Below are 15,516 nucleotides of genomic sequence, written 5' to 3'. Positions count from 1 at the left end.
CACTTAGAAAATATCAACGGAATAAGACAAAGACAACATGAATTTATGAAAGGGAAATCTACAAACCTACTGGAGATTTTTGGGCACGTAACTAGTATACTAGATAAAGGAGAACAAGTGGTTATGGTGTATTTGGGTTTTCAGAAAACTTTTGATTAAGTCCCACATGAGATGTCAGTGTGCAAAATTAAAGCACAGAGGATTGGGGATAATATATTGGCATGGATTGAGAATTTGTTAGCAGGCAGGAAGCAGAGTAGGAATAAATGGGCCTTTTTTGGAGTGGCAGGCAGTGACTAATGGGTTACCGCAGGGATCAGTGCTTGGGCCCCAGCTATTCACAATATATATCAATGATTTGCATGAGGGAACCAATCATAATATTTCCAAGTTTGCTGACACAAAGCTATATGGAAATGTACGTGGTGAGGAGGATGTAAAGAGGCTTCAAGGTGATTTAGACAAGTTGAGTGAGTTGGCAAATACATGACAGATGCAGTGGATCAGTGTGAAGTTATCCACTTTGGTAGGAAAAACAGAACAACAAAGTAATACTTAAATGGTGATAGATTGGGAAATGTTGATGTACAAAGAGACCTGGGTGTCTTTGAACACCAGTCACTGAAAGCAAGCATGCAAATGCAGCAAGCAGTTAGGAAAGCAAATAGTATGTTGGCCTTTGTTGCAAGATGATTTGAGTACAAGAGCAAGGATATCTTACTGCAGCTTGGTGAGACCACACCTGGAGTATTGTGTGTAGTTTTGATCTCTTTACCTAAGAAAGGATATACTTTCCATAGAAGGGGCGTAGCACAGGTTCACCAGATTGATTACTAGGATGACAGGATTGTCGTATGAGGAGAGATTGAGTCTACCAGGCCTGTATTCACTGCAGCTTAGAAGAATGAGAGGGGACCTCACTGAAATGTATGAAATTCTGACAGGGATAGACAGACTGGATGCAGCGATGATGTTTCCCCACCTGGAGAGTCTAGGAAAAAGGAGCCACAGGATACGGGGTAGGCCATTCAGGACTGAGATGAGGAGAAATTTCTTCACTCAGAGGATGGTGAATCTGTGGAATTTTCTACCATAGAAGGCCAAGTCACTAAATATATTTAAGAAGGAAATAGATTTCTAGGCAATAAAGAAGTCAAAAGGTATGGGGAGAGACTGGGAGTTTGAGGTAGAGGATCAGAATAGAGGATGGAGGATTCATATTGAATGGTGGAGCAGGCTTGAAGGGATGAATGGCCTACTCCAGCAACTATTTTCTACATTTCTATGTTTCTATCTTCACCTGCCTCAGTCCTAGGAAAAAGATCAGCACTTCTGCCAGACAAAGCCAACTTTGAAAGAACCTTCCTTGAATGGTGATTTACTGGACTCTGGGCTCAGGTGAAACAATAGTTCTATTTTTTTTTCTGTTGTCCTTTGCCCTACACGGCTTTCTTTCCCTTATCCATCTTTTATTGTATGAATGCAAAATGTGGGGATGTTGGGAACTCTCTTCCCACATTTTGAGTGTATAAAATAAACTAACCCTCTGATTTTACCCCATCTCGAGTTTGCTGTGGGGTTATTAATAGAGGATTGGATTATTCCAAAACTGAAAGGTTGGGGAAAAATACACCACGACTTATAAAAGAGGAAATAAAAAATCAAAAACACCCTTCTGTTTACGCATGGGTGGTGAGTGGAGGAATCGGGGCTGTTTGAAATTAAACCCCCTCCTGTTCGTAACAAGAGGAAGAACTGGTCCCGTGCTACAGAAAATACAATGAACTCCCATTGTTTGATGACAGTTTTACCGCATGAGGAACTGAAGTGGTTATTCCGAAAGCGCTACAGCAACATATATTGCAATTTGCCTATGAAAGATTTTCTGATGTTGTTAAGATGAAGCAATCATCCTGTGAAGCAATAGATTGCTGCATAAAAGAGTTCATTAGAAACCGTGTAGCTTGTACACTTGGTAAAAAATCGACTAAACTGTGTCCTGCATATCTATAAATGACCCCTTGACCAACAAAAACCATGGCAACAACTCCACAGACATATTTTTGGAGAAGTGCAAGCAATCTCTAGCAATCAATGTTTTTAACTTCTTGTTCATGATGCACATAGAAAATAGGTGGAACTCCTACAACAGATTCCACTACTATCATTTTGTTCATTGATATTGAAACAGGTTGTTTGCAAAATAGGATTTCCCAGAGACCACTACAGGCAATGGACCACAGTTTGTTTTCAATCAGTTCACCAAGTTCCTAGCAAGCTATGGAATTCACCACCATCTGACACCTTGATATAACCCACAATCGAATGGTGATGTCAAACAATTCAACAGGATGAACAAGAACATTCTGAGAGGGAAAACATTTGAACAATCCATATTCAACTGCACACATATCAATCCACCCATACTCTCAAGATAAGTTGTATCTTTTGCATGCCACTGACCATTCTTAAGACGTCACCACTATCCAGCGAGAATGTCAGGGTGAAAGCTTAAGAAATTGCAAAGCAACAAGGTAAAGGAAAAGTGAACGCATGCAAGGAAACCATGATTTGAAGTTGGGTTCAAATCGAGCTGCCAAATCATGACCACAACCTCAGATCATCTCTATCATGACCAAAGCAGAGAAAACAATTGTTTGATACCAACACTCATCTGTTGGATGATATGACTGGAATGTGAGAGGTTTGACAGCGAGCAGGCAAGGATATTTTGAGGACAATGATGATCAGGATACATTTCTTCTACCGATGGGTTGGTCATGCACCTCATCATAGAACAACCATGAAGAACTACAACCTTAAGTTCATAGACCTCAATGCCATCATCAGCAACCTTCATATCTCAAAGACTATTTATGTACTTAGAGAAAACGGACAATCTGGACTCTAAGAAATTACTCAATGCACATATGTTTGTTGTTTTAGAAGGATTTAATTTAAAATGAGGTCTTTCAGTTTGACAAGGTGGGCGGGGGGAAGATCACAGAATTGCTACAGAGGCCATTCAGCTCATCATGTTTTTATTAGCCCTCCAAATGAGCAATAGACCTGGTATCATTCTCCCACCTTCTCCTCGTAACCCTGCACCATCTTCCTTTTCAGGTAACAGTGTAATTCCCGTTTGAATGCCTCAGTTAAACCTACCTCTACCACTCTCAAGCAGTGCATTCCGGAACCCAACCACTCACTACATAAAGCTTTTTCTCATATAGCTTTTGCTTCTTTTGTCAATTACTTTAAATCTGTGCCCTCTTCTTCTCGATCCTTTCATGAGTGGGAACAGTTTCTCCATATCTACTCTGTCCAGACCTCTCATGATTTTAAATAGTATACCTCTATCAAATCTTCTTTCAGTTCTCCCTTCTCCAAGGAAACCAGTTCTAAATTCTCCAACCTATCTTGATAATTGAAGTCCATCATCCCTGGAATCATTCTTGTGAATCTCTTCTGCTCTCTCTCCTATGCCTTCACATCTTTCCTTAAGTGTGGCACCCAGAACTGGATATAATATTCCAGTTGAGGCTGAACTAGTGCCTTATAGAAGTTCAATATAACTGCCTTGCTCCTATACTCTATACCCATATTAATAAAGTCGACTACACTGAATGCTTTATTAACCGCGCTCTCTCGGCGCTGTCACCTTCAATGTCTTGTGCAGATTGTTATAGAGTTGATGTTCCAAACAACTCTTCTTAGTGGAAGCATTTAATTTTATTTACAAGACAGCAGTAGCAAAGACATGTGTGCATCAAACTCTATAACTAAAGAAGAACTCTCCCCTAGAGGTTCCCCGTGCTGCTAGCCTCATTGGTTTACACAGAGCAGGTGATCTTACAACACCACAAGGTTATTCTTAAAGCTACAGTCCAACATTTTCCAAAACTACAATTGCTACATTCCTTCCCCCTTTAACTTTTCTGTACATGTTGTATTTACAAGGATATTCATCTCATGTCATTACAATATTTACACAGGTCATGAAATTACAGGTTCAGTTTTTCAGGTGGTTTCCTGATCCGTGTGGAACGTTGTAGCTCCACGACTTCAGATTCTTTTGCAGGAAACACATTTTCTGGAACTGTATTAACATCAGGTACCTCATTAGGCACATGAAGTTCAGTGTCTTCCACTCTGACAAATACATCAGGCATGTCTGTCTTTGGTTGAGCAACTTCAACTGGAACCATTGGTTCAGCAATGATTACAGGTGGAACAACATCATGTTGGGGTATCTCCTTTTTTTCTTAAATGATCCACATGCTTACAGGCGATCCAGCCCTCCACTTCCACGTGGTGTGACAATGGTCCGGTCACACAACTTGCTTTACCACTTAGGTCCTCCACTGAAATTCCTTACACATACTTCTCCAACAGTAAATTATCGCTCACGACTATGCAAATCATGAGTCGCGTTTTGGTTCCCTTGACTTTTCTCCACCTTTCCCTTCAAATTGGGAAGTATTAAGCTTCTTCTTGTTCAAAGATGGCACCTCATCAATAATCCTGCAGATGTTGCTCCTGTCGGAGTGTGGAGGGGTTTTTCTGTAGTGAAATAGAAAACGAGCAAGTTTGGTCTCCAACGAATCACTTGTTAACTTTTTCATTCCAGCCTTAAAAGTTTGTACTGCCCTTTCCGCCAGTCCATTTGATGACAGATGTTACAGTGCAGTCTTCACGTGGTTAAGGCTGAGGCTGATAAATCATTGGAACTCAGCACTCTTAAATGCGGTACCTCTATCTGAGATGATTACCTCTGGCAATCTGATAGCGAAGCTCTGGCATAGTTTTTCTACAGTAGTGCCTGACGTTGGCGACTTTACCTCATAAACATCTAACCGCTTGGAATGAGCATCTATAATCAGTAGAAACATGGTTCCAAGGAAAGGACCAACGTAATCGATGTGCAATCTCACCCAGGGTCCACCAAGCCACTCCCATGGGTATAATGGGGCTGCCACCGGCAATTTTTGTAGCTGTTGACATTGCACAGTGTTTTACCACCTTTTCAATATTGCTGTCCATTTCCAGCCATCAAAGATAACTTTACATTATCACCTTCATTCATGGGATCCCTGGATGGCACTGTGTAGCTCTACTAAGAGTAGTTCCCTTCCTTGTGAAGGAACCACTACTCGTACACCCAATAATAGAATACCATCTTAACTGCTCATCTCGTGTCTTTGGTTGAAAAACTGTTTCAATTTATCAAAGACTGGTTCCTAGGACCAACCATATAACATTTGGTCTCTCACTCAAGACAGGATGGATCACAGTTCGCCCAGTTTCTTATCTGCTTGGCACAGACTGGAAAGTAAATCTAGAAAATTCATCATTAATACGAGCTCCTATGGGATTGGGACATATTCATCATCCTCTTGCAAAGGAAGGCATGAATCCCTGGTCCATGTACAAAGGTGTAGTCATATGCCACCAAAATTAGGACCAATCTTTGTACCCTTGCAGAAGCTATGGGAGATATAGCCTTTTCCTTACTAAACAGACCCAAAAGTGGTTTGTGGTGTGATACTATGGTGAAATGTCGCCCATGCAGGTATTGGTGGAATTTGTTTACACCAAAAATAATCAACAGACCTTCCTTTTCGATCTGGGAATATCCTTGTTCAACTGTGCTAAGTGTCCTGGATACATAGCCTATCGGTCTCTCTGTGCTGTCCTCCATTCTGTGAGATAGTAATGCTCCCACTCCATAGGGGAATGTATCACAGGTTAGCACCAATTTTTTCGTCTGGTCATAATGAACTAACAAATTTGAAGAGTGCAAGAGCTGTTTAACTTTCATGAAGGCTTCTTGGGGTGACTCCCAAAAGAGGGGCTAGAACTGTGGATAAATTTGGTAGGAATCACCCATAATAATTTACCATCCCTAGAAATGATTTAAGTTTGGCATAGAGATCGTCAATCTTGGGAATAGGGTTCTTGCCCAGTTTGGCTGCTCTGTTGACCATTAGTTTATAGCCCCCACAGATCTGGACCATCTGGTCTGGTTTAAGGACAGGGACTATGGGTGCTGCCCACTCTGAGAACTGAACCTGTTTTATGACACCCAGCCTCTCTAGCCAGTTCAGCTCAGCATCAACCTTCTCTCTCAGGGCGTATAGCACTGGTCTTGCTTACAAGAAATGAGGGGTTGCTTCTGGGTTCACATAAATTTTGACTTGTAGGCCTTGGATTTTTCCCAGTTCATCCTTGAATGCGATGTCATTTTTTTTTAGCAGCTCTGGTAGACCATCAGCTTACAACTGGAAAATTTTGGACCAGTTTAATTTAACCTCTTCCAACCAATCACAACCTAGAAGGCTTGGCCCTTCACCTTCTATTACGATCACTGGTAGCTATGCCGATTGGTGTCTATAATGAACAGTTACTCTGATGATACCCTTTACCTGGATTTCTTCACCTGTGTATGTTTTCACGTTGGCTAATGATTGATTGTTCCAAATTTAATTGTTGATCGCCTTTATTTAAATATCTGAATGTGTGTTCTCCTACAGTGGTAGAAGCATCTGTGTCTACTTCCATTTTTAATGGTTTATCATTGACTTGCACTGTGACAATAATTGGCTCTGTCTTCCCAACTTTCATGTTGAATAATGAATAAATGTCAAAATTGGTTGTCTCTGGCTCTTCTACATTATATACTTCATTAGACTTCGATTGTTGTTTGGAGGCTTGCTTTGCATTGTCTCGTTGTGTCCACTTCTGTGACAAAAATAACATTCTACTTTTTTTAATTGCCAATCCCTAGAAGAATGATTGATTGTTTCCACGTTAATAAAAATTAGTTTTCGACTTCTTTGCTAAGCTGTTTCCTCTCATTTCCTGGTTAGCAGGGGCTGTTTCCCGCTTTGTGACGGAGTCCCAGCTTTCTGCTCCACTTTTGGCTGATTGTTCTGGCCCAACGAGGAGGCGACGCAATTTTGCGCCCCTTGAATTGCTTGTGAATCGTTTACAGCACTTTCCATCACAAGCGCTATTTCTAACACTTTCTTAAAATCAAGATTCACTTCAGCCAGCAATCTTCTCTGAATAGCATCCTCCTGCATGTCACATACCAAACGATCTCTGAGCAAGTCATTCAGGATTTTACCAAAATCATGATATTCCATTAGTTGTTTTAGCTTCACCACATAGGTAGCAATGGTCTCTCCTGGGGCTCTGTTTCATGAATTGATCCTGAACCTTTGCATTATAACTGAGGGCTTGGGTTGAAAATGTCCCTTAATGAGGTCTACTAATTCACTGAAAGTCTTTGAATCTGGGGCACTGTGGGCCGTCAAGCCTCAAAATAAACTGTAGGTTTTGCTCCCACAAATACTCAGGAGAACCGCTCTCCTCTTTTCCTCCGCCATGATTTTATTAGCTTGAAAGAAGAACACAAGATGTTCCATATATGGACACCAATTGTCTGTAACTGGCTCAAAGGGATCAATTCTGCCAAACTGTGGCATCTCGGATGAGTATATCTTCCTTTCTTTTTAATTATCTTAGATACTCACAATCACTGGGCAAGGTATAGTCCGGATCTGATTTATTCTCAGTGCCAGTTTGTTATAGAGCTGATCTTCCAGACAGCTTTTCTTATTGGAGACATTTAACTTTATTTACAAGACAGCAGTAGCAAAGACATGTGTGCATCAAACTCCATAACTAAAGAAAAACTCTCCCCTAGAGGTTCCCTGTGTCACTAGCTCATTGGTTTACACAGATCATGTGGTCTTACAACACAGGGAAGAGAGTTTTCTCCCCGTCGGGTGGGCCGGTAGGGAGCGGGTGCAGAGCTGATTGCCATCAGCAATCGGCTGCACGCCACCATTTTACGTGGACGGGCCAATTAATGTCCACCCAGCATGACATGCATCCGGTAGCACTCAGCGCTACCTGTGTGGGTGGGGGGAGGAGGGAGAGTCAGGGCCTGTGCTCTATCATGCATGCGCGTGAAAGGGCACTTCAATCTCCCTGAGGCAGCTCTGTACCTCAGGGAGATTAAGTTCTGTTTCAAAGGTGGAAAAAATAAATAAATAAAATTATTCAGATATGTTCCCTCAAGTGACAGTGTCAAATGAGCTGGGACATGTTTATGAATTTTCATTAAAATCTTTATTTAACTAATAAGCCCTTCATGAAACCTCATCCTGCCCCTGGATGAGATCTCATGAAAAATGCAAAGGCCACCTGGGCTCTTCACCTGCCTGCCAACATAAGGGTTGGACAGGTAGCCCTGACAATTACATTAATTAGCTTATTAATAGCCTTAGCCTTTGCAGACCTTTGACAGTTTGGCGGGCATGCAGCCGACTCCAGTGCACGCCCGCAGAATGAGAGATCGGAATGACATGCAGTGACATTGGGACACACATCTGACATTACCACACATCATTTTACGTGTCAGTGTGTGGGGCCCGCCCATGCACGCTGAACAGAAAATTCTGGCCAAGATTATTCTTAAAGCTACAGTCAATGTTTCCCAAAACTATAATTGCTACTCACATGTACACCCAGGTCCCTCTACTCCTGCACTCCCTTCACAGTTGTATTATTTATTTTGTATTGTCTCTCCATGTTCTTCCTATCAAAATTATTCACTTCACATTTCTCTGCATTGAACTTCATCTGCATTTAACTTCACCTGCCACTTATCTGCCCATTCTACCATTTGTCTATGTCCTTTTGAAATTCTACACTAACCTCTTCACAATGCTTCCAATTTTCATCTCCTTTGCAAATGTTGAAATTGTGTCCTGTGCTCTAAGGGCCAGGTTCTTTATATATCTCAGGAGGACCAAGGGTCCGAACACCAACCTCTGAGGATCTCCACTACAATCCTTCCTCCAGCCCGAAAGACATCCATTAACCACTACCCTGTTTCCTGTCACTCAGCCAATTTCATACCATGTTGCCTCTGCCCCTTTTACTCCATGAGCTACAACTTTGCTCACAAATCTGCTAAGCAACACTGTATCAAATACCTTTTGAAGTCCATGTACACCACACCAACAAGATTGCCCTCATCAACCATCTCTGTTACTGCTTCAAAAAACTCCAGCAAGTTAGTTAAACATGATTATCCCTTAAAAGATCCATGCTGGTTTTCCTTAATTAACCTGCAATTGCCCATGTGACTATTAATTTTGTCCCAAATTATTGTTTCTAGAAGTTTCTCCACCATCAATGTTAAACTGACTGGCCTGTAATAGCTGGGCTTATCTTTACACCTTTTTTGGACAAGGGTGTAACATTTTCAATTCTCCAGTCCTCTGGCACCACCCCTGAGTCTAAGGAAGACTGGAAAATTATGGCCAGTGCCTCCATAATTTCCACTCTCACTTCCCTCAGTATCCTAAGGTGCATCTCATCCGATCCTGATGCTTTATCCACTTTAAACACAGACAGCCTATCCATAAGACATCTATTGTATTAATTTTAAGTCTTTCTCATGTATTAATTACCTCCTCTTTCACCATGGCCAGAGTAGCACTTTCCTTCTTGGTAAAGACATCTGCAAAATATTCATTTAACACCTCAACTATTTCCTCTGCCCCCATGCATAAATCCCCTTTTTGCTCCCTAATTGGCCTCATGTCTCCTTTTATCACCCTTTTACTATTTATTTGCCTATAGAAGACTTTAGGATTCCCTTTTATGTTAGCTGCCAGTCCCTTTTCAAACTTCCCCTTTGCTTCTCTTAATTGCTTTATCCCTCTGAGCTTCTGTATTCAGCCTGGTTCTCCATTGAATTACCAACCTGACATTTGCGATTAGCACACTTTTTCTTCTCTGCCTTGATCTCTATCTTTTTTGACATCCAGCCAAATTTGAATTTGTTTGCCCTACATTTCCCTTTCAAGAGAATTTACCTTGACTGTGTTTGAATTGTCTCTCCTTTTGAAGATAGCCCATTGTTCAGCTACCATTATTCCTGCAAGCCTTTGAATCCAATGTATTTGGCCCAGATCCATTCTTACCCCAATGAAGTTGCCTTTCCCCCAATTAATTATTCTTTGTCTAGATTGTTCTTTGTCCCTTTCCAACCTAAATCTTATGATACAATGATCACTTTATCTGGTAGATCTAACCATAGAGTAGTCAGGGCACTCAGACAGGCTGTAGCACAATTGGATTGCCCTTGTATTGCCTTTCCAGGGCTCAGATCATAGCTGGTGAGATTTCCATAGTGCAATCTTTTGGGTAAGTCTACAGGCATTCTAGGAAGAGTATCTGCAACATCTTACTAGAGAGGTACTGGATGGTAAAATTATAATCTGCCACCTCAGCTACCCATCGCTGACCTGTTGCATTGAGCTTTTCTGTGGAGAGATTGTAAGCAAATGGATTTTTGTCAGTGTATACAGTGAAGGAGGGTGCAATGTAGAGGTTGTCTCTAAATTTTTCAGTCAACTTCAAACTAAATGTAATATTCAATTATTAAATTGTTCGTTGTTTAATTATGTGTGTGCTTTTGACTCTTCCTTATTCTGTTAGTCAAACCTGGATATGATGACAGAGAAAGAGAAACTAAAAGTAAGCTGGTTGTGTTGTAAATAAAGTTCCTGCATATCTCCAAGGCATAAAATACAACAATCGGGTTTATTAGTTTCTATACTTTGCCTAGTGTTTACTCAATACTCCAACAACTGTAAGATCACCTTCAGTCCTTGAAATCTGATGTAAATGTTGATAATCCATGGTTTATCTAGACATGCACTAAGAATTGCATCCTGCATTTCCTGAGCTGTTGTCTTCCTGTTCGTCACTGCTTCAGTTTCATAATCTACGTCCACAAATTATAATACATCATCATCTACAAAACCTTCCACTGTCTACTTCCTTCAGGTTTACGTATCTGCTTGCACCTTCTGCTCTCATTTAATGTGCCTCTCCCTCCCTCCACTCGGCCATCAGTGACACTTATCAGCCATATTACCTCCAGATTCTGAAATTCTCTCCCTAGACCCCTCTCTCAACAACACAACTGTAGTTATATAGTGTCTTTAAATGTAGAAAAATGTCCCAAGCTTTTCAGAGGCATAATCATTTTTTTCAAAAGTGGATGCCAAGCCAAAATAATGAGATGTTAGAAAAGGTGACCAAAGCAGAGGTGAGATTTAAAGGGGATCTTAAAGGAGGAGAGATAAATAGGGCAGTTGAATGAAGGAATTTCATAGAATGGGGTCTAGGTGACTGAAGGTAATACTGCTACTGGTAGGGAAAATGTACAAGAATCCAGAGTCAGAGTGACAAAAAGTTTTGCAAAAGCTATAAGTTAGAGGAGATTACAGAAATAGGCCATGAAAGGATTTAAACACAAGGCTGAGAACTCTAAATTTCAAATGTTGTGGAATCATGAGTCAATATAGATCATAGTATACAGGGATAGAAGATATAAGCAGCATAGCTTTGGCTGAGCTGACCTTTACAGAGTGTGAAGGATGAGAAAATGAAATAGTCAAATCTGGAGATGTCAAAGACATGGAAAAGAACATCTGCAGCAGATGAGCTAGGTATAGTTAGTGGTGGCTGATATTAAGTGGGGGGTGTGGTGGTGGAACTAAGAAGCCTCTTTGATAGAAAGAAATATAGGGTTGAATACTGAGCTTAGGGTCAGCTAGGATGTTGGAACTGAGAACAGTCTGATTTAGTCTGAGAAATGGAATGGAATCGGTGGTAAGCATACGGAGTTTTTGATGGGGTCGGAAGATGGTGGCTTCCATCTTCCCAGTGTTTAACTGAAGGAAATCACAGCTCATCTAGGATTGGAAGTTGGACAAGCAGTTTGATAACACAGATAAATGGAGGAGTCATGAGAGTAATGCACTGATAGAGCTGGATATTATCAGTGTTCATGTAGAAACTGAATGCATCTGCGGGTGATGTCAGCAAGAAGCAGCATGTAAATGTGGAAGAGATGGGGGCAAAGGATAGAACCTTGGGAGATTTTACAGGTATTGGTGTGGAGCAGGATAGGTTGGGGCTACAACAGGTTGTTGAGCCCTGCTTTTAAGATCAAAAAAGCCTCCAAATCTGTGGCTGTTTCCAATCTCTTAAGCACCTTTCCTGCCTCCCCAATAATATCAGGGTCTCAATCTTTCACCATTCTCCACAAGTCACTCACTGTAAAATTTACTCTGGTTGAAAAGCAAGATGTCCAATCAGAGATCCATCTTACTTATTTAAAGTTACTACTTAAAGTAATGAAAATATACCTCTTGATTTCTGTGTATCATTTTGTGCATTAAAAGAAAATTGTGTCCTAAAAATGGCTCTTAGCATTCAAATAAAGCAATTTATTGAAATCTTCTAGAAGATGTATTAAAACATTTCAAAACGATCAGCATGGAACAGTTATTGGTCAGAAATTGACTGCAAAAATGAGGATTAGGAACATTATATATGTGACAATGGAATAAATTGAATTTTGGTAACTTTGTCATTTTAATTGCAACTAACCTTCCCCCAAAACAGTTGCAGAAACTTCCATCTCTTTGAATTTCCCTGTATCTCACCCTATCATCATTGATGTGGGTTATTTTTTGAACCCTATTCAACAGGATTTTTGCAAGGTGGAACATACCCTTTTGTCTGCACACAAAGAGGTCCTTCTCCAAAATTGAAGAAAAAAATCACAGTTTATCCCAGTGAATCCTGTACCTAAAAATGAGGGAAAGAAAGCATTAAATCCAGTGCAGGGTAACTATCCTTTAATTTATACATTGCAGATAACTCTTATCCAAATGGATATTCTCAAAAATCCTCAGGTGTGTTGCTATTTTTTGAAGTAGTTAGAATTTTGTAACAAAAAAAACATGGTTATCAGCCAGAGTTGACTTCTAGATATTCTGGATTGATGTTCTCTAATATCTGTTGCTTTTCTTTAATATTCACACTGATTCCACTAAAGTTAAACCTTTTCAATCAATTCCTGAGCTAAGCCATATCTGCTTTCCCTTTTTTAACCACCGATCTGCATTCAATCCACATATCAAACGTGAATTTCTGATGTCTGGATTTAAAAGCTGTTCAAATAATCTCTTGGTTGATCCAATGCCTTTTCCTTTCGAGCAGGCATCTTTTTTCCATGTTTAACAACCTCTGTGAAGCTCAATGTTTTTCATGGAGCCCTATCTACAGTCTTAGAAGAATTATTATAACCCTGGAAAATTCTGTAAATCATTTCTCAATTCCTGCTATACTTTATTATAGGCTTCTGACAGGGTATGCTAAAGAATTGACTGAGTAATTGTAGAAAAAATTTGCACTACCTATATGTTATTTCAGTGAGCATTAGGCAAGCATTTTTTAAATTAATTCATCCATGTACAGGAAGATTCTTAACTTGTTTTTTTAACCACTTCAAACTCACTGTATTTTCAAGTACACATTATTCAAACTTTGCGATTAAACATGATAAAATGTCCCAAGGTGTTTCACAGAAGTCTTGTCTAACAAAATTTAACACCGAGCTACATTAGAAGATATTGGGGCAACTTGTTCACAGATGCAGAAAACCTGGACTGCTTCGTGGCTTGCAATGTTTAAGTTCACTCATGTGTCAGACTTGTCCTGCATTTCGGGGCACTCTGTCATTGGGGGCCCCGTGCCACCCTGCTGTTTGTTTCATGGTAAACTTGCCACTGAGGACAAGTAACCAGAAGCTTGGCCAAAGAGGTAGGTTTAATCTCTAAATGGAGAGAGATTTGAAGAGGTTTAGGAAGGCAATTCCAGAACTTAGGGTTCAAGCAGCTGAAGGCAAGGAGGGCAATAGTAGAGTGAAGAACATTAGGGATACGCAAGAGACCAGAACTGGAGGGGCGCTGATGTCTTCGAACGTCGTGTGGCTGGAAGAGATTAGTGAGATAGGGAGCAATGAGACCATGGTTGGATTTGAAACAAAGGTGAGAATTTTTAAATTGAGGCGTTGCTTAACTGGTAGTCAAAGTAGATCAGTGAGCATAGAGGTAATAGGCAAATAGAACTTGCTGTGAATTAGGATACGGACATCAGAGTTTTGAATGAGTTGAAGTTTATGGAAAGTACATGGTGGGAGGCTGGCAGAGAGAGCATTGGAATAGTCCAGCCTAGAAGCATCAAAGGCATGGTGAAGGTTTCAGCAGCAGATGAATTGGGGCAGGGGAGAAATTTTTAATGATTTTCTTACTTTAATCCTCACTAGACACCATGGCTGAATTTTACACTGGAGGTGGGGTTCCCACTACCCAACATAAAGTTTGAGGGCAAGCCTTGCTATTTTGAACCTCTCTCCACATTCACTTCTATTCCTTTGACTCCACCTTAGCATCTGTCTGTCTCCTTCTCCCTAACTTTACTGCTGTCCATTTCCATTTTCTCTCTCTTAGTCTTCAGATCTTACCTCTCTCTTACATAGGACAGTGAAAAGCAGCAGGATTAGGAATCAGACAGTCGGCTGGGCTAGAAGCAGCAGCAAACCAGGAATCTGAAAACAGGGAGCAGCAGCATCATTGGCATTCAGGTGAATAGGCAGTTTAGATGTGATCAGCATGCATGAATGCATGGTGAGCAAAGGGTGTCAGTGATGCTGTTGGATGGTGGAGATTGTAAAGGATTAACTCTAGTTATAGCTACTGAGCATGCTTGTAGGGAGTTCTGTTACACTGATGTCACTCATTGAAGGAAGATAACTGAGAAGCAACTTAGAGAATAGCTCCAGCTAAGTCTTGGCCTTACTTCATCTTTGTAAATAGTATGTAAATAAATGTGTTTTCCACAAAAGACCATTACCTCCAGCAAGATCGCTAGAGTAAGAAGCTAATGAATCTTTAGATACAAGCACGGTGACAGACAGTGGCAGGAGTGACTACACCCACATAGAAACAGTAGAAAATGGCAGTAAAAGCCTCAAGTGAAACCCAGCAATAGTTCAGCTAAGCAGGTGAAGAACTTCAAGGCCAACCTAGGAGCCGTGGAGAGGACAAAATAATGAGGGAATCCCAATGACTGGCAAGACAAGCATTACATGTAAAGACAACTGCGGATTGATGGATGGCTGTTACTTGCCTCTACCAGAATCATTTCAAAATATAGAGGGCCCCAGAGAGGCTGAGCAATAACAAAATTGGGGATACAGTTTACCCAGTATCACAATGCTTCAGGTCGTGCAAGCAAAGAGAGCAAAGATCAAGTTAGTACTTTGTTATATGCTGTTGGGAGCATAGCAGATGATGTGCTAGCCAGACAGGGGCAAAGGAAGAGGCAGCCTCCTTATGGGGATGTCATCAGAGCCTTTGACCCATATTTCAAAAAATTATTGTTATTGAGGGGGCAAAATTTAATCAGCATAGTCAAAGAGAGAGTGAAGGGATTGACTCATTCATCAATGAATTATATCGCCTAGCTGGAAACTGTGATTAGGGAACACTAAAAGGCAACCTGACCAGAGTTACATGAGAATCTCTCAGACTTATTACAATCTTGGGCAGATTGAAATTTAAGCAAAGCTAT

At 40.7% G+C, this 15,516-nt stretch overlaps 1 protein-coding gene across 1 annotated transcript in view; it reads right to left on the bottom strand.

Moving 5' to 3' along the window:
* The window catches only part of LOC121282627 (kelch-like protein 4), a 414,008-nt gene that overhangs the window by 223,188 nt on the left and 175,304 nt on the right, over positions 1-15,516 (bottom strand). Inside the window, exon 2 of the mRNA XM_041196421.1 lies at positions 12,611-12,687. The gene's annotated coding sequence lies outside the window, so the exon portion shown is untranslated. The remainder of the gene's footprint in view (positions 1-12,610; positions 12,688-15,516) is intronic.

The sequence above is a fragment of the Carcharodon carcharias genome, chromosome 9 (assembly GCF_017639515.1).
Source record: "Carcharodon carcharias isolate sCarCar2 chromosome 9, sCarCar2.pri, whole genome shotgun sequence".
Classification (NCBI taxonomy): domain Eukaryota; kingdom Metazoa; phylum Chordata; class Chondrichthyes; order Lamniformes; family Lamnidae; genus Carcharodon; species Carcharodon carcharias.
This window is presented reverse-complemented; position numbering and strand designations above follow the sequence as displayed.